Here is a 20,178-nt window from a genome sequence, read left to right as displayed (position 1 = left end):
TTATTGGGTTAGAAAGGAAAATAATTTAGGTTCCACTGCTTAATTGGGTAGTTTATTTTTTGATTAGACTTAAAAAGACCTTGCAGCACGAATTTGTTGGCCATTTTTGTGCTGTTTTCACTCATGCAAGGTCTGGGCGCAGACAGCGTGATGAAGATTTGATAAGGTAACACTAAACAGAAGCGGAAGATGGAAAAAGTCCAATGTGTCTCTCGTTCCCGACACAGAACTGCTCCAGGAGGGTCTCCCCTGCCAGGGGAGCCACCAGGGAGTTGCCAAACTTGGGGCCCTCAAACTCACACTTCCTTCCTTCCTTCCTTCCTTCCTTCCTTCCTTCCTTCCTTCCTTCCTTCCTTCCTTCCTTCCTTCCTTCCTTCCTTCCTTCCTCGCTTCTTCCCTTCCCTGTGGAAACCCAGGGCAAGGGGAATATCCCCTTGTCTGCCCTGGGGTGATCTGATTCCTAGGAGAACACTGATTTTGACCCTCATTCATGGTGAAGGCCTCCTAAGCCTCAAAGTAAATTAATGACCACAAAAATGTGAAATAGATTGCAGAAATTGTAGAGAGTAGTTTAGTATGTCTCATGGTGAGAAATGTAGGTTTTAGGATGTTTTAATATGTTATAGATGGGTTCAATATGGAGGATATAGGGTGTTTTCACTTGTTCCTTTCTTCTCTATTCTTCCTCTCTTGGCTTTAGGTGGTATCTTGTAATTGGGTAGAAAAATCTGCATTGCTGGTCTTTAGGGGTCAGTTATTGGGTTAGAAAGGAAAATAATTTAGGTTCCACTGCTTAATTGGGTAGTTTATTTTTTGGTTAGACTTAAAAAGACCTTGCAGCACGAATTTGTTGGCCATTTTTGTGCTGTTTTCACTCATGCAAGGTCTGGGCGCAGACAGCGTGATGAAGATTTGATAAGGTAACACTAAACAGAAGCGGAAGATGGAAAAAGTCCAATGTGTCTCTCGTTCCCGACACAGAACTGCTCCAGGAGGGTCTCCCCTGCCAGGGGAGCCACCAGGGAGTTGCCAAACTTGGGGCCCTCAAACTCACACTTCCTTCCTTCCTTCCTTCCTTCCTTCCTTCCTTCCTTCCTTCCTTCCTTCCTTCCTTCCTTCCTTCCTTCCTTCCTTCCTTCCTTCCTTCCTTCCTTCCTTCCTTCCTTCCTCCGTTCCTCGCTTCTTCCCTTCCCTGTGGAAACCCAGGGCAAGGGGAATATCCCCTTGTCTGCCCTGGGGTGATCTGATTCCTAGGAGAACACTGATTTTGACCCTCATTCATGGTGAAGGCCTCCTAAGCCTCAAAGTAAATTAATGACCACAAAAATGTGAAATAGATTGCAGAAATTGTAGAGAGTAGTTTAGTATGTCTCATGGTGAGAAATGTAGGTTTTAGGATGTTTTAATATGTTATAGATGGGTTCAATATGGAGGATATAGGGTGTTTTCACTTGTTCCTTTCTTCTCTATTCTTCCTCTCTTGGCTTTAGGTGGTATCTTGTAATTGGGTAGAAAAATCTGCATTGCTGGTCTTTAGGGGTCAGTTATTGGGTTAGAAAGGAAAATAATTTAGGTTCCACTGCTTAATTGGGTAGTTTATTTTTTGGTTAGACTTAAAAAGACCTTGCAGCACGAATTTGTTGGCCATTTTTGTGCTGTTTTCACTCATGCAAGGTCTGGGCGCAGACAGCGTGATGAAGATTTGATAAGGTAACACTAAACAGAAGCGGAAGATGGAAAAAGTCCAATGTGTCTCTCGTTCCCGACACAGAACTGCTCCAGGAGGGTCTCCCCTGCCAGGGGAGCCACCAGGGAGTTGCCAAACTTGGGGCCCTCAAACTCACACTTCCTTCCTTCCTTCCTTCCTTCCTTCCTTCCTTCCTTCCTTCCTTCCTTCCTTCCTTCCTTCCTTCCTTCCTTCCTTCCTTCCTTCCTCCGTTCCTCGCTTCTTCCCTTCCCTGTGGAAACCCAGGGCAAGGGGAATATCCCCTTGTCTGCCCTGGGGTGATCTGATTCCTAGGAGAACACTGATTTTGACCCTCATTCATGGTGAAGGCCTCCTAAGCCTCAAAGTAAATTAATGACCACAAAAATGTGAAATAGATTGCAGAAATTGTAGAGAGTAGTTTGGTATGTCTCATGGTGAGAAATTTAGGTTTTAGGATGTTTTAATATGTTATAGATGGGTTCAATATGGAGGATATAGGGTGTTTTCTCTTGTTCCTTTCTTCTCTATTCTTCCTCTCTTGGCTTTAGGTGGTATCTTGTAATTGGGTAGAAAAATATGCATTGCTGATCTTTAGGGGTCAGTTATTGGGTTAGAAAGGAAAATAATTTAGGTTCCACTGCTTAATTGGGTAGTTTATTTTTTGATTAGACTTAAAAAGACCTTGCAGCACGAATTTGTTGGCCATTTTTGTGCTGTTTTCACTCATGCAAGGTCTGGGCGCAGACAGCGTGATGAAGATTTGATAAGGTAACACTAAACAGAAGCGGAAGATGGAAAAAGTCCAATGTGTCTCTCGTTCCCGACACAGAACTGCTCCAGGAGGGTCTCCCCTGCCAGGGGAGCCACCAGGGAGTTGCCAAACTTGGGGCCCTCAAACTCACACTTCCTTCCTTCCTTCCTTCCTTCCTTCCTTCCTTCCTTCCTTCCTTCCTTCCTTCCTTCCTTCCTTCCTTCCTTCCTCGCTTCTTCCCTTCCCTGTGGAAACCCAGGGCAAGGGGAATATCCCCTTGTCTGCCCTGGGGTGATCTGATTCCTAGGAGAACACTGATTTTGACCCTCATTCATGGTGAAGGCCTCCTGAGCCTCAAAGTAAATTAATGACCACAAAAATGTGAAATAGATTGCAGAAATTGTAGAGAGTAGTTTAGTATGTCTCATGGTGAGAAATGTAGGTTTTAGGATGTTTTAATATGTTATAGATGGGTTCAATATGGAGGATATAGGGTGTTTTCTCTTGTTCCTTTCTTCTCTATTCTTCCTCTCTTGGCTTTAGGTGGTATCTTGTAATTGGGTAGAAAAATCTGCATTGCTGGTCTTTAGGGGTCAGTTATTGGGTTAGAAAGGAAAATAATTTAGGTTCCACTGCTTAATTGGGTAGTTTATTTTTTGGTTAGACTTAAAAAGACCTTGCAGCACGAATTTGTTGGCCATTTTTGTGCTGTTTTCACTCATGCAAGGTCTGGGCGCAGACAGCGTGATGAAGATTTGATAAGGTAACACTAAACAGAAGCGGAAGATGGAAAAAGTCCAATGTGTCTCTCGTTCCCGACACAGAACTGCTCCAGGAGGGTCTCCCCTGCCAGGGGAGCCACCAGGGAGTTGCCAAACTTGGGGCCCTCAAACTCACACTTCCTTCCTTCCTTCCTTCCTTCCTTCCTTCCTTCCTTCCTTCCTTCCTTCCTTCCTTCCTTCCTTCCTTCCTTCCTTCCTTCCTTCCTTCCTTCCTTCCTTCCTTCCTTCCTTCCTCCGTTCCTCGCTTCTTCCCTTCCCTGTGGAAACCCAGGGCAAGGGGAATATCCCCTTGTCTGCCCTGGGGTGATCTGATTCCTAGGAGAACACTGATTTTGACCCTCATTCATGGTGAAGGCCTCCTAAGCCTCAAAGTAAATTAATGACCACAAAAATGTGAAATAGATTGCAGAAATTGTAGAGAGTAGTTTAGTATGTCTCATGGTGAGAAATGTAGGTTTTAGGATGTTTTAATATGTTATAGATGGGTTCAATATGGAGGATATAGGGTGTTTTCACTTGTTCCTTTCTTCTCTATTCTTCCTCTCTTGGCTTTAGGTGGTATCTTGTAATTGGGTAGAAAAATCTGCATTGCTGGTCTTTAGGGGTCAGTTATTGGGTTAGAAAGGAAAATAATTTAGGTTCCACTGCTTAATTGGGTAGTTTATTTTTTGGTTAGACTTAAAAAGACCTTGCAGCACGAATTTGTTGGCCATTTTTGTGCTGTTTTCACTCATGCAAGGTCTGGGCGCAGACAGCGTGATGAAGATTTGATAAGGTAACACTAAACAGAAGCGGAAGATGGAAAAAGTCCAATGTGTCTCTCGTTCCCGACACAGAACTGCTCCAGGAGGGTCTCCCCTGCCAGGGGAGCCACCAGGGAGTTGCCAAACTTGGGGCCCTCAAACTCACACTTCCTTCCTTCCTTCCTTCCTTCCTTCCTTCCTTCCTTCCTTCCTTCCTTCCTTCCTTCCTTCCTTCCTTCCTTCCTTCCTTCCTTCCTTCCTCCGTTCCTCGCTTCTTCCCTTCCCTGTGGAAACCCAGGGCAAGGGGAATATCCCCTTGTCTGCCCTGGGGTGATCTGATTCCTAGGAGAACACTGATTTTGACCCTCATTCATGGTGAAGGCCTCCTAAGCCTCAAAGTAAATTAATGACCACAAAAATGTGAAATAGATTGCAGAAATTGTAGAGAGTAGTTTGGTATGTCTCATGGTGAGAAATTTAGGTTTTAGGATGTTTTAATATGTTATAGATGGGTTCAATATGGAGGATATAGGGTGTTTTCTCTTGTTCCTTTCTTCTCTATTCTTCCTCTCTTGGCTTTAGGTGGTATCTTGTAATTGGGTAGAAAAATATGCATTGCTGATCTTTAGGGGTCAGTTATTGGGTTAGAAAGGAAAATAATTTAGGTTCCACTGCTTAATTGGGTAGTTTATTTTTTGATTAGACTTAAAAAGACCTTGCAGCACGAATTTGTTGGCCATTTTTGTGCTGTTTTCACTCATGCAAGGTCTGGGCGCAGACAGCGTGATGAAGATTTGATAAGGTAACACTAAACAGAAGCGGAAGATGGAAAAAGTCCAATGTGTCTCTCGTTCCCGACACAGAACTGCTCCAGGAGGGTCTCCCCTGCCAGGGGAGCCACCAGGGAGTTGCCAAACTTGGGGCCCTCAAACTCACACTTCCTTCCTTCCTTCCTTCCTTCCTTCCTTCCTTCCTTCCTTCCTTCCTTCCTTCCTTCCTTCCTTCCTTCCTTCCTCGCTTCTTCCCTTCCCTGTGGAAACCCAGGGCAAGGGGAATATCCCCTTGTCTGCCCTGGGGTGATCTGATTCCTAGGAGAACACTGATTTTGACCCTCATTCATGGTGAAGGCCTCCTGAGCCTCAAAGTAAATTAATGACCACAAAAATGTGAAATAGATTGCAGAAATTGTAGAGAGTAGTTTAGTATGTCTCATGGTGAGAAATGTAGGTTTTAGGATGTTTTAATATGTTATAGATGGGTTCAATATGGAGGATATAGGGTGTTTTCTCTTGTTCCTTTCTTCTCTATTCTTCCTCTCTTGGCTTTAGGTGGTATCTTGTAATTGGGTAGAAAAATATGCATTGCTGATCTTTAGGGGTCAGTTATTGGGTTAGAAAGGAAAATAATTTAGGTTCCACTGCTTAATTGGGTAGTTTATTTTTTGATTAGACTTAAAAAGACCTTGCAGCACGAATTTGTTGGCCATTTTTGTGCTGTTTTCACTCATGCAAGGTCTGGGCGCAGACAGCGTGATGAAGATTTGATAAGGTAACACTAAACAGAAGCGGAAGATGGAAAAAGTCCAATGTGTCTCTCGTTCCCGACACAGAACTGCTCCAGGAGGGTCTCCCCTGCCAGGGGAGCCACCAGGGAGTTGCCAAACTTGGGGCCCTCAAACTCACACTTCCTTCCTTCCTTCCTTCCTTCCTTCCTTCCTTCCTTCCTTCCTTCCTTCCTTCCTTCCTTCCTTCCTTCCTTCCTCGCTTCTTCCCTTCCCTGTGGAAACCCAGGGCAAGGGGAATATCCCCTTGTCTGCCCTGGGGTGATCTGATTCCTAGGAGAACACTGATTTTGACCCTCATTCATGGTGAAGGCCTCCTGAGCCTCAAAGTAAATTAATGACCACAAAAATGTGAAATAGATTGCAGAAATTGTAGAGAGTAGTTTAGTATGTCTCATGGTGAGAAATTTAGGTTTTAGGATGTTTTAATATGTTATAGATGGGTTCAATATGGAGGATATAGGGTGTTTTCTCTTGTTCCTTTCTTCTCTATTCTTCCTCTCTTGGCTTTAGGTGGTATCTTGTAATTGGGTAGAAAAATATGCATTGCTGATCTTTAGGGGTCAGTTATTGGGTTAGAAAGGAAAATAATTTAGGTTCCACTGCTTAATTGGGTAGTTTATTTTTTGATTAGACTTAAAAAGACCTTGCAGCACGAATTTGTTGGCCATTTTTGTGCTGTTTTCACTCATGCAAGGTCTGGGCGCAGACAGCGTGATGAAGATTTGATAAGGTAACACTAAACAGAAGCGGAAGATGGAAAAAGTCCAATGTGTCTCTCGTTCCCGACACAGAACTGCTCCAGGAGGGTCTCCCCTGCCAGGGGAGCCACCAGGGAGTTGCCAAACTTGGGGCCCTCAAACTCACACTTCCTTCCTTCCTTCCTTCCTTCCTTCCTTCCTTCCTTCCTTCCTTCCTTCCTTCCTTCCTTCCTTCCTTCCTTCCTTCCTTCCTTCCTTCCTTCCTCGCTTCTTCCCTTCCCTGTGGAAACCCAGGGCAAGGGGAATATCCCCTTGTCTGCCCTGGGGTGATCTGATTCCTAGGAGAACACTGATTTTGACCTTCATTCATGGTGAAGGCCTCCTGAGCCTCAAAGTAAATTAATGACCACAAAAATGTGAAATAGATTGCAGAAATTGTAGAGAGTAGTTTAGTATGTCTCATGGTGAGAAATTTAGGTTTTAGGATGTTTTAATATGTTATAGATGGGTTCAATATGGAGGATATAGGGTGTTTTCTCTTGTTCCTTTCTTCTCTATTCTTCCTCTCTTGGCTTTAGGTGGTATCTTGTAATTGGGTAGAAAAATATGCATTGCTGATCTTTAGGGGTCAGTTATTGGGTTAGAAAGGAAAATAATTTAGGTTCCACTGCTTAATTGGGTAGTTTATTTTTTGATTAGACTTAAAAAGACCTTGCAGCACGAATTTGTTGGCCATTTTTGTGCTGTTTTCACTCATGCAAGGTCTGGGCGCAGACAGCGTGATGAAGATTTGATAAGGTAACACTAAACAGAAGCGGAAGATGGAAAAAGTCCAATGTGTCTCTCGTTCCCGACACAGAACTGCTCCAGGAGGGTCTCCCCTGCCAGGGGAGCCACCAGGGAGTTGCCAAACTTGGGGCCCTCAAACTCACACTTCCTTCCTTCCTTCCTTCCTTCCTTCCTTCCTTCCTTCCTTCCTTCCTTCCTTCCTTCCTTCCTCGCTTCTTCCCTTCCCTGTGGAAACCCAGGGCAAGGGGAATATCCCCTTGTCTGCCCTGGGGTGATCTGATTCCTAGGAGAACACTGATTTTGACCTTCATTCATGGTGAAGGCCTCCTGAGCCTCAAAGTAAATTAATGACCACAAAAATGTGAAATAGATTGCAGAAATTGTAGAGAGTAGTTTAGTATGTCTCATGGTGAGAAATTTAGGTTTTAGGATGTTTTAATATGTTATAGATGGGTTCAATATGGAGGATATAGGGTGTTTTCACTTGTTCCTTTCTTCTCTATTCTTCCTCTCTTGGCTTTAGGTGATATCTTGTAATTGGGTAGAAAAATATGCATTGCTGATCTTTAGGGGTCAGTTATTGGGTTAGAAAGGAAAATAATTTAGGTTCCACTGCTTAATTGGGTAGTTTATTTTTTGATTAGACTTAAAAAGACCTTGCAGCACGAATTTGTTGGCCATTTTTGTGCTGTTTTCACTCATGCAAGGTCTGGGCGCAGACAGCGTGATGAAGATTTGATAAGGTAACACTAAACAGAAGCGGAAGATGGAAAAAGTCCAATGTGTCTCTCGTTCCCGACACAGAACTGCTCCAGGAGGGTCTCCCCTGCCAGGGGAGCCACCAGGGAGTTGCCAAACTTGGGGCCCTCAAACTCACACTTCCTTCCTTCCTTCCTTCCTTCCTTCCTTCCTTCCTTCCTTCCTTCCTTCCTTCCTTCCTTCCTTCCTTCCTTCCTTCCTTCCTTCCTCCGTTCCTCGCTTCTTCCCTTCCCTGTGGAAACCCAGGGCAAGGGGAATATCCCCTTGTCTGCCCTGGGGTGATCTGATTCCTAGGAGAACACTGATTTTGACCCTCATTCATGGTGAAGGCCTCCTAAGCCTCAAAGTAAATTAATGACCACAAAAATGTGAAATAGATTGCAGAAATTGTAGAGAGTAGTTTGGTATGTCTCATGGTGAGAAATGTAGGTTTTAGGATGTTTTAATATGTTATAGATGGGTTCAATATGGAGGATATAGGGTGTTTTCTCTTGTTCCTTTCTTCTCTATTCTTCCTCTCTTGGCTTTAGGTGGTATCTTGTAATTGGGTAGAAAAATATGCATTGCTGATCTTTAGGGGTCAGTTATTGGGTTAGAAAGGAAAATAATTTAGGTTCCACTGCTTAATTGGGTAGTTTATTTTTTGATTAGACTTAAAAAGACCTTGCAGCACGAATTTGTTGGCCATTTTTGTGCTGTTTTCACTCATGCAAGGTCTGGGCGCAGACAGCGTGATGAAGATTTGATAAGGTAACACTAAACAGAAGCGGAAGATGGAAAAAGTCCAATGTGTCTCTCGTTCCCGACACAGAACTGCTCCAGGAGGGTCTCCCCTGCCAGGGGAGCCACCAGGGAGTTGCCAAACTTGGGGCCCTCAAACTCACACTTCCTTCCTTCCTTCCTTCCTTCCTTCCTTCCTTCCTTCCTTCCTTCCTTCCTTCCTTCCTTCCTTCCTTCCTTCCTTCCTTCCTTCCTTCCTCGCTTCTTCCCTTCCCTGTGGAAACCCAGGGCAAGGGGAATATCCCCTTGTCTGCCCTGGGGTGATCTGATTCCTAGGAGAACACTGATTTTGACCCTCATTCATGGTGAAGGCCTCCTAAGCCTCAAAGTAAATTAATGACCACAAAAATGTGAAATAGATTGCAGAAATTGTAGAGAGTAGTTTAGTATGTCTCATGGTGAGAAATGTAGGTTTTAGGATGTTTTAATATGTTATAGATGGGTTCAATATGGAGGATATAGGGTGTTTTCTCTTGTTCCTTTCTTCTCTATTCTTCTTCCTCTCTTGGCTTTAGGTGGTATCTTGTAATTGGGTAGAAAAATATGCATTGCTGATCTTTAGGGGTCAGTTATTGGGTTAGAAAGGAAAATAATTTAGGTTCCACTGCTTAATTGGGTAGTTTATTTTTTGGTTAGACTTAAAAAGACCTTGCAGCACGAATTTGTTGGCCATTTTTGTGCTGTTTTCACTCATGCAAGGTCTGGGCGCAGACAGCGTGATGAAGATTTGATAAGGTAACACTAAACAGAAGCGGAAGATGGAAAAAGTCCAATGTGTCTCTCGTTCCCGACACAGAACTGCTCCAGGAGGGTCTCCCCTGCCAGGGGAGCCACCAGGGAGTTGCCAAACTTGGGGCCCTCAAACTCACACTTCCTTCCTTCCTTCCTTCCTTCCTTCCTTCCTTCCTTCCTTCCTTCCTTCCTTCCTTCCTTCCTTCCTTCCTTCCTTCCTCGCTTCTTCCCTTCCCTGTGGAAACCCAGGGCAAGGGGAATATCCCCTTGTCTGCCCTGGGGTGATCTGATTCCTAGGAGAACACTGATTTTGACCCTCATTCATGGTGAAGGCCTCCTGAGCCTCAAAGTAAATTAATGACCACAAAAATGTGAAATAGATTGCAGAAATTGTAGAGAGTAGTTTAGTATGTCTCATGGTGAGAAATTTAGGTTTTAGGATGTTTTAATATGTTATAGATGGGTTCAATATGGAGGATATAGGGTGTTTTCTCTTGTTCCTTTCTTCTCTATTCTTCCTCTCTTGGCTTTAGGTGGTATCTTGTAATTGGGTAGAAAAATATGCATTGCTGATCTTTAGGGGTCAGTTATTGGGTTAGAAAGGAAAATAATTTAGGTTCCACTGCTTAATTGGGTAGTTTATTTTTTGATTAGACTTAAAAAGACCTTGCAGCACGAATTTGTTGGCCATTTTTGTGCTGTTTTCACTCATGCAAGGTCTGGGCGCAGACAGCGTGATGAAGATTTGATAAGGTAACACTAAACAGAAGCGGAAGATGGAAAAAGTCCAATGTGTCTCTCGTTCCCGACACAGAACTGCTCCAGGAGGGTCTCCCCTGCCAGGGGAGCCACCAGGGAGTTGCCAAACTTGGGGCCCTCAAACTCACACTTCCTTCCTTCCTTCCTTCCTTCCTTCCTTCCTTCCTTCCTTCCTTCCTTCCTTCCTTCCTTCCTTCCTTCCTTCCTTCCTTCCTTCCTTCCTTCCTTCCTTCCTTCCTTCCTCGCTTCTTCCCTTCCCTGTGGAAACCCAGGGCAAGGGGAATATCCCCTTGTCTGCCCTGGGGTGATCTGATTCCTAGGAGAACACTGATTTTGACCTTCATTCATGGTGAAGGCCTCCTGAGCCTCAAAGTAAATTAATGACCACAAAAATGTGAAATAGATTGCAGAAATTGTAGAGAGTAGTTTAGTATGTCTCATGGTGAGAAATTTAGGTTTTAGGATGTTTTAATATGTTATAGATGGGTTCAATATGGAGGATATAGGGTGTTTTCTCTTGTTCCTTTCTTCTCTATTCTTCCTCTCTTGGCTTTAGGTGGTATCTTGTAATTGGGTAGAAAAATATGCATTGCTGATCTTTAGGGGTCAGTTATTGGGTTAGAAAGGAAAATAATTTAGGTTCCACTGCTTAATTGGGTAGTTTATTTTTTGATTAGACTTAAAAAGACCTTGCAGCACGAATTTGTTGGCCATTTTTGTGCTGTTTTCACTCATGCAAGGTCTGGGCGCAGACAGCGTGATGAAGATTTGATAAGGTAACACTAAACAGAAGCGGAAGATGGAAAAAGTCCAATGTGTCTCTCGTTCCCGACACAGAACTGCTCCAGGAGGGTCTCCCCTGCCAGGGGAGCCACCAGGGAGTTGCCAAACTTGGGGCCCTCAAACTCACACTTCCTTCCTTCCTTCCTTCCTTCCTTCCTTCCTTCCTTCCTTCCTTCCTTCCTTCCTTCCTTCCTTCCTTCCTTCCTCGCTTCTTCCCTTCCCTGTGGAAACCCAGGGCAAGGGGAATATCCCCTTGTCTGCCCTGGGGTGATCTGATTCCTAGGAGAACACTGATTTTGACCTTCATTCATGGTGAAGGCCTCCTGAGCCTCAAAGTAAATTAATGACCACAAAAATGTGAAATAGATTGCAGAAATTGTAGAGAGTAGTTTAGTATGTCTCATGGTGAGAAATTTAGGTTTTAGGATGTTTTAATATGTTATAGATGGGTTCAATATGGAGGATATAGGGTGTTTTCACTTGTTCCTTTCTTCTCTATTCTTCCTCTCTTGGCTTTAGGTGATATCTTGTAATTGGGTAGAAAAATATGCATTGCTGATCTTTAGGGGTCAGTTATTGGGTTAGAAAGGAAAATAATTTAGGTTCCACTGCTTAATTGGGTAGTTTATTTTTTGATTAGACTTAAAAAGACCTTGCAGCACGAATTTGTTGGCCATTTTTGTGCTGTTTTCACTCATGCAAGGTCTGGGCGCAGACAGCGTGATGAAGATTTGATAAGGTAACACTAAACAGAAGCGGAAGATGGAAAAAGTCCAATGTGTCTCTCGTTCCCGACACAGAACTGCTCCAGGAGGGTCTCCCCTGCCAGGGGAGCCACCAGGGAGTTGCCAAACTTGGGGCCCTCAAACTCACACTTCCTTCCTTCCTTCCTTCCTTCCTTCCTTCCTTCCTTCCTTCCTTCCTTCCTTCCTTCCTTCCTTCCTTCCTTCCTTCCTCCGTTCCTCGCTTCTTCCCTTCCCTGTGGAAACCCAGGGCAAGGGGAATATCCCCTTGTCTGCCCTGGGGTGATCTGATTCCTAGGAGAACACTGATTTTGACCCTCATTCATGGTGAAGGCCTCCTAAGCCTCAAAGTAAATTAATGACCACAAAAATGTGAAATAGATTGCAGAAATTGTAGAGAGTAGTTTGGTATGTCTCATGGTGAGAAATGTAGGTTTTAGGATGTTTTAATATGTTATAGATGGGTTCAATATGGAGGATATAGGGTGTTTTCTCTTGTTCCTTTCTTCTCTATTCTTCCTCTCTTGGCTTTAGGTGGTATCTTGTAATTGGGTAGAAAAATATGCATTGCTGATCTTTAGGGGTCAGTTATTGGGTTAGAAAGGAAAATAATTTAGGTTCCACTGCTTAATTGGGTAGTTTATTTTTTGATTAGACTTAAAAAGACCTTGCAGCACGAATTTGTTGGCCATTTTTGTGCTGTTTTCACTCATGCAAGGTCTGGGCGCAGACAGCGTGATGAAGATTTGATAAGGTAACACTAAACAGAAGCGGAAGATGGAAAAAGTCCAATGTGTCTCTCGTTCCCGACACAGAACTGCTCCAGGAGGGTCTCCCCTGCCAGGGGAGCCACCAGGGAGTTGCCAAACTTGGGGCCCTCAAACTCACACTTCCTTCCTTCTTTCCTTCCTTCCTTCCTTCCTTCCTTCCTTCCTTCCTTCCTTCCTTCCTTCCTTCCTTCCTTCCTTCCTTCCTCGCTTCTTCCCTTCCCTGTGGAAACCCAGGGCAAGGGGAATATCCCCTTGTCTGCCCTGGGGTGATCTGATTCCTAGGAGAACACTGATTTTGACCCTCATTCATGGTGAAGGCCTCCTAAGCCTCAAAGTAAATTAATGACCACAAAAATGTGAAATAGATTGCAGAAATTGTAGAGAGTAGTTTAGTATGTCTCATGGTGAGAAATGTAGGTTTTAGGATGTTTTAATATGTTATAGATGGGTTCAATATGGAGGATATAGGGTGTTTTCTCTTGTTCCTTTCTTCTCTATTCTTCTTCCTCTCTTGGCTTTAGGTGGTATCTTGTAATTGGGTAGAAAAATCTGCATTGCTGGTCTTTAGGGGTCAGTTATTGGGTTAGAAAGGAAAATAATTTAGGTTCCACTGCTTAATTGGGTAGTTTATTTTTTGGTTAGACTTAAAAAGACCTTGCAGCACGAATTTGTTGGCCATTTTTGTGCTGTTTTCACTCATGCAAGGTCTGGGCGCAGACAGCGTGATGAAGATTTGATAAGGTAACACTAAACAGAAGCGGAAGATGGAAAAAGTCCAATGTGTCTCTCGTTCCCGACACAGAACTGCTCCAGGAGGGTCTCCCCTGCCAGGGGAGCCACCAGGGAGTTGCCAAACTTGGGGCCCTCAAACTCACACTTCCTTCCTTCCTTCCTTCCTTCCTTCCTTCCTTCCTTCCTTCCTTCCTTCCTTCCTTCCTTCCTTCCTTCCTCGCTTCTTCCCTTCCCTGTGGAAACCCAGGGCAAGGGGAATATCCCCTTGTCTGCCCTGGGGTGATCTGATTCCTAGGAGAACACTGATTTTGACCCTCATTCATGGTGAAGGCCTCCTAAGCCTCAAAGTAAATTAATGACCACAAAAATGTGAAATAGATTGCAGAAATTGTAGAGAGTAGTTTAGTATGTCTCATGGTGAGAAATTTAGGTTTTAGGATGTTTTAATATGTTATAGATGGGTTCAATATGGAGGATATAGGGTGTTTTCACTTGTTCCTTTCTTCTCTATTCTTCCTCTCTTGGCTTTAGGTGGTATCTTGTAATTGGGTAGAAAAATATGCATTGCTGATCTTTAGGGGTCAGTTATTGGGTTAGAAAGGAAAATAATTTAGGTTCCACTGCTTAATTGGGTAGTTTATTTTTTGATTAGACTTAAAAAGACCTTGCAGCACGAATTTGTTGGCCATTTTTGTGCTGTTTTCACTCATGCAAGGTCTGGGCGCAGACAGCGTGATGAAGATTTGATAAGGTAACACTAAACAGAAGCGGAAGATGGAAAAAGTCCAATGTGTCTCTCGTTCCCGACACAGAACTGCTCCAGGAGGGTCTCCCCTGCCAGGGGAGCCACCAGGGAGTTGCCAAACTTGGGGCCCTCAAACTCACACTTCCTTCCTTCCTTCCTTCCTTCCTTCCTTCCTTCCTTCCTTCCTTCCTTCCTTCCTTCCTTCCTTCCTTCCTTCCTTCCTTCCTCGCTTCTTCCCTTCCCTGTGGAAACCCAGGGCAAGGGGAATATCCCCTTGTCTGCCCTGGGGTGATCTGATTCCTAGGAGAACACTGATTTTGACCTTCATTCATGGTGAAGGCCTCCTGAGCCTCAAAGTAAATTAATGACCACAAAAATGTGAAATAGATTGCAGAAATTGTAGAGAGTAGTTTAGTATGTCTCATGGTGAGAAATTTAGGTTTTAGGATGTTTTAATATGTTATAGATGGGTTCAATATGGAGGATATAGGGTGTTTTCACTTGTTCCTTTCTTCTCTATTCTTCCTCTCTTGGCTTTAGGTGATATCTTGTAATTGGGTAGAAAAATATGCATTGCTGATCTTTAGGGGTCAGTTATTGGGTTAGAAAGGAAAATAATTTAGGTTCCACTGCTTAATTGGGTAGTTTATTTTTTGATTAGACTTAAAAAGACCTTGCAGCACGAATTTGTTGGCCATTTTTGTGCTGTTTTCACTCATGCAAGGTCTGGGCGCAGACAGCGTGATGAAGATTTGATAAGGTAACACTAAACAGAAGCGGAAGATGGAAAAAGTCCAATGTGTCTCTCGTTCCCGACACAGAACTGCTCCAGGAGGGTCTCCCCTGCCAGGGGAGCCACCAGGGAGTTGCCAAACTTGGGGCCCTCAAACTCACACTTCCTTCCTTCTTTCCTTCCTTCCTTCCTTCCTTCCTTCCTTCCTTCCTTCCTTCCTTCCTTCCTTCCTTCCTTCCTTCCTCGCTTCTTCCCTTCCCTGTGGAAACCCAGGGCAAGGGGAATATCCCCTTGTCTGCCCTGGGGTGATCTGATTCCTAGGAGAACACTGATTTTGACCCTCATTCATGGGAAGGCCTCCTAAGCCTCAAAGTAAATTAACGACCACAAAAATGTGAAATAGACTGCAGAAATTGTAGAGAGTAGTTTAGTATGTCTCATGGTGAGAAATTTAGGTTTTAGGATGTTTTAATATGTTATAGATGGGTTCAATATGGAGGATATAGGGTGTTTTCTCTTGTTCCTTTCTTCTCTATTCTTCCTCTCTTGGCTTTAGGTGGTATCTTGTAATTGGGTAGAAAAATATGCATTGCTGATCTTTAGGGGTCAGTTATTGGGTTAGAAAGGAAAATAATTTAGGTTCCACTGCTTAATTGGGTAGTTTATTTTTTGATTAGACTTAAAAAGACCTTGCAGCACGAATTTGTTGGCCATTTTTGTGCTGTTTTCACTCATGCAAGGTCTGGGCGCAGACAGCGTGATGAAGATTTGATAAGGTAACACTAAACAGAAGCGGAAGATGGAAAAAGTCCAATGTGTCTCTCGTTCCCGACACAGAACTGCTCCAGGAGGGTCTCCCCTGCCAGGGGAGCCACCAGGGAGTTGCCAAACTTGGGGCCCTCAAACTCACACTTCCTTCCTTCTTTCCTTCCTTCCTTCCTTCCTTCCTTCCTTCCTTCCTTCCTTCCTTCCTTCCTTCCTTCCTTCCTTCCTTCCTTCCTCCGTTCCTCGCTTCTTCCCTTCCCTGTGGAAACCTAGGGCAAGGGGAATATCCCCTTGTCTGCCCTGGGGTGATCTGATTCCTAGGAGAACACTGATTTTGACCCTCATTCATGGTGAAGGCCTCCTAAGCCTCAAAGTAAATTAATGACCACAAAAATGTGAAATAGATTGCAGAAATTGTAGAGAGTAGTTTAGTATGTCTCATGGTGAGAAATTTAGGTTTTAGGATGTTTTAATATGTTATAGATGGGTTCAATATGGAGGATATAGGGTGTTTTCACTTGTTCCTTTCTTCTCTATTCTTCCTCTCTTGGCTTTAGGTGGTATCTTGTAATTGGGTAGAAAAATATGCATTGCTGATCTTTAGGGGTCAGTTATTGGGTTAGAAAGGAAAATAATTTAGGTTCCACTGCTTAATTGGGTAGTTTATTTTTTGATTAGACTTAAAAAGACCTTGCAGCACGAATTTGTTGGCCATTTTTGTGCTGTTTTCACTCATGCAAGGTCTGGGCGCAGACAGCGTGATGAAGATTTGATAAGGTAACACTAAACAGAAGCGGAAGATGGAAAAAGTCCAATGTGTCTCTCGTTCCCGACACAGAACTGCTCCAGGAGGGTCTCCCCTGCCAGGGGAGCCACCAGGGAGTTGCCAAACTTGGGGCCCTCAAACTCACACTTCCTTCCTTCCTTCCTTCCTTCCTTCCTTCCTTCCTTCCTTCCTTCCTTCCTTCCTTCCTTCCTTCCTTCCTTCCTCGCTTCTTCCCTTCCCTGTGGAAACCCAGGGCAAGGGGAATATCCCCTTGTCTGCCCTGGGGTGATCTGATTCCTAGGAGAACACTGATTTTGACCTTCATTCATGGTGAAGGCCTCCTGAGCCTCAAAGTAAATTAATGACCACAAAAATGTGAAATAGATTGCAGAAATTGTAGAGAGTAGTTTAGTATGTCTCATGGTGAGAAATTTAGGTTTTAGGATGTTTTAATATGTTATAGATGGGTTCAATATGGAGGATATAGGGTGTTTTCACTTGTTCCTTTCTTCTCTATTCTTCCTCTCTTGGCTTTAGGTGATATCTTGTAATTGGGTAGAAAAATATGCATTGCTGATCTTTAGGGGTCAGTTATTGGGTTAGAAAGGAAAATAATTTAGGTTCCACTGCTTAATTGGGTAGTTTATTTTTTGATTAGACTTAAAAAGACCTTGCAGCACGAATTTGTTGGCCATTTTTGTGCTGTTTTCACTCATGCAAGGTCTGGGCGCAGACAGCGTGATGAAGATTTGATAAGGTAACACTAAACAGAAGCGGAAGATGGAAAAAGTCCAATGTGTCTCTCGTTCCCGACACAGAACTGCTCCAGGAGGGTCTCCCCTGCCAGGGGAGCCACCAGGGAGTTGCCAAACTTGGGGCCCTCAAACTCACACTTCCTTCCTTCCTTCCTTCCTTCCTTCCTTCCTTCCTTCCTTCCTTCCTTCCTTCCTTCCTTCCTTCCTTCCTTCCTCGCTTCTTCCCTTCCCTGTGGAAACCCAGGGCAAGGGGAATATCCCCTTGTCTGCCCTGGGGTGATCTGATTCCTAGGAGAACACTGATTTTGACCCTCATTCATGGTGAAGGCCTCCTAAGCCTCAAAGTAAATTAATGACCACAAAAATGTGAAATAGATTGCAGAAATTGTAGAGAGTAGTTTAGTATGTCTCATGGTGAGAAATTTAGGTTTTAGGATGTTTTAATATGTTATAGATGGGTTCAATATGGAGGATATAGGGTGTTTTCACTTGTTCCTTTCTTCTCTATTCTTCCTCTATTGGCTTTAGGTGGTATCTTGTAATTGGGTAGAAAAATATGCATTGCTGATCTTTAGGGGTCAGTTATTGGGTTAGAAAGGAAAATAATTTAGGTTCCACTGCTTAATTGGGTAGTTTATTTTTTGATTAGACTTAAAAAGACCTTGCAGCACGAATTTGTTGGCCATTTTTGTGCTGTTTTCACTCATGCAAGGTCTGGGCGCAGACAGCGTGATGAAGATTTGATAAGGTAACACTAAACAGAAGCGGAAGATGGAAAAAGTCCAATGTGTCTCTCGTTCCCGACACAGAACTGCTCCAGGAGGGTCTCCCCTGCCAGGGGAGCCACCAGGGAGTTGCCAAACTTGGGGCCCTCAAACTCACACTTCCTTCCTTCCTTCCTTCCTTCCTTCCTTCCTTCCTTCCTTCCTTCCTTCCTTCCTTCCTTCCTTCCTTCCTTCCTTCCTTCCTCCGTTCCTCGCTTCTTCCCTTCCCTGTGGAAACCCAGGGCAAGGGGAATATCCCCTTGTCTGCCCTGGGGTGATCTGATTCCTAGGAGAACACTGATTTTGACCCTCATTCATGGTGAAGGCCTCCTAAGCCTCAAAGTAAATTAATGACCACAAAAATGTGAAATAGATTGCAGAAATTGTAGAGAGTAGTTTGGTATGTCTCATGGTGAGAAATGTAGGTTTTAGGATGTTTTAATATGTTATAGATGGGTTCAATATGGAGGATATAGGGTGTTTTCTCTTGTTCCTTTCTTCTCTATTCTTCCTCTCTTGGCTTTAGGTGGTATCTTGTAATTGGGTAGAAAAATATGCATTGCTGATCTTTAGGGGTCAGTTATTGGGTTAGAAAGGAAAATAATTTAGGTTCCACTGCTTAATTGGGTAGTTTATTTTTTGATTAGACTTAAAAAGACCTTGCAGCACGAATTTGTTGGCCATTTTTGTGCTGTTTTCACTCATGCAAGGTCTGGGCGCAGACAGCGTGATGAAGATTTGATAAGGTAACACTAAACAGAAGCGGAAGATGGAAAAAGTCCAATGTGTCTCTCGTTCCCGACACAGAACTGCTCCAGGAGGGTCTCCCCTGCCAGGGGAGCCACCAGGGAGTTGCCAAACTTGGGGCCCTCAAACTCACACTTCCTTCCTTCTTTCCTTCCTTCCTTCCTTCCTTCCTTCCTTCCTTCCTTCCTTCCTTCCTTCCTTCCTTCCTTCCTTCCTCGCTTCTTCCCTTCCCTGTGGAAACCCAGGGCAAGGGGAATATCCCCTTGTCTGCCCTGGGGTGATCTGATTCCTAGGAGAACACTGATTTTGACCCTCATTCATGGTGAAGGCCTCCTAAGCCTCAAAGTAAATTAATGACCACAAAAATGTGAAATAGATTGCAGAAATTGTAGAGAGTAGTTTAGTATGTCTCATGGTGAGAAATGTAGGTTTTAGGATGTTTTAATATGTTATAGATGGGTTCAATATGGAGGATATAGGGTGTTTTCTCTTGTTCCTTTCTTCTCTATTCTTCTTCCTCTCTTGGCTTTAGGTGGTATCTTGTAATTGGGTAGAAAAATCTGCATTGCTGGTCTTTAGGGGTCAGTTATTGGGTTAGAAAGGAAAATAATTTAGGTTCCACTGCTTAATTGGGTAGTTTATTTTTTGGTTAGACTTAAAAAGACCTTGCAGCACGAATTTGTTGGCCATTTTTGTGCTGTTTTCACTCATGCAAGGTCTGGGCGCAGACAGCGTGATGAAGATTTGATAAGGTAACACTAAACAGAAGCGGAAGATGGAAAAAGTCCAATGTGTCTCTCGTTCCCGACACAGAACTGCTCCAGGAGGGTCTCCCCTGCCAGGGGAGCCACCAGGGAGTTGCCAAACTTGGGGCCCTCAAACTCACACTTCCTTCCTTCCTTCCTTCCTTCCTTCCTTCCTTCCTTCCTTCCTTCCTTCCTTCCTTCCTTCCTTCCTTCCTTCCTCGCTTCTTCCCTTCCCTGTGGAAACCCAGGGCAAGGGGAATATCCCCTTGTCTGCCCTGGGGTGATCTGATTCCTAGGAGAACACTGATTTTGACCCTCATTCATGGTGAAGGCCTCCTAAGCCTCAAAGTAAATTAATGACCACAAAAATGTGAAATAGATTGCAGAAATTGTAGAGAGTAGTTTAGTATGTCTCATGGTGAGAAATTTAGGTTTTAGGATGTTTTAATATGTTATAGATGGGTTCAATATGGAGGATATAGGGTGTTTTCACTTGTTCCTTTCTTCTCTATTCTTCCTCTCTTGGCTTTAGGTGGTATCTTGTAATTGGGTAGAAAAATATGCATTGCTGATCTTTAGGGGTCAGTTATTGGGTTAGAAAGGAAAATAATTTAGGTTCCACTGCTTAATTGGGTAGTTTATTTTTTGATTAGACTTAAAAAGACCTTGCAGCACGAATTTGTTGGCCATTTTTGTGCTGTTTTCACTCATGCAAGGTCTGGGCGCAGACAGCGTGATGAAGATTTGATAAGGTAACACTAAACAGAAGCGGAAGATGGAAAAAGTCCAATGTGTCTCTCGTTCCCGACACAGAACTGCTCCAGGAGGGTCTCCCCTGCCAGGGGAGCCACCAGGGAGTTGCCAAACTTGGGGCCCTCAAACTCACACTTCCTTCCTTCCTTCCTTCCTTCCTTCCTTCCTTCCTTCCTTCCTTCCTTCCTTCCTTCCTTCCTTCCTTCCTTCCTTCCTTCCTCGCTTCTTCCCTTCCCTGTGGAAACCCAGGGCAAGGGGAATATCCCCTTGTCTGCCCTGGGGTGATCTGATTCCTAGGAGAACACTGATTT

Source organism: Lonchura striata, chromosome W, assembly GCF_050655825.1.
Source record: "Lonchura striata isolate lonStrDom1 chromosome W, ASM5065582v1, whole genome shotgun sequence".
Lineage (NCBI taxonomy): Eukaryota > Metazoa > Chordata > Aves > Passeriformes > Estrildidae > Lonchura > Lonchura striata.
Note: the sequence above shows the minus strand (reverse complement) of the source record.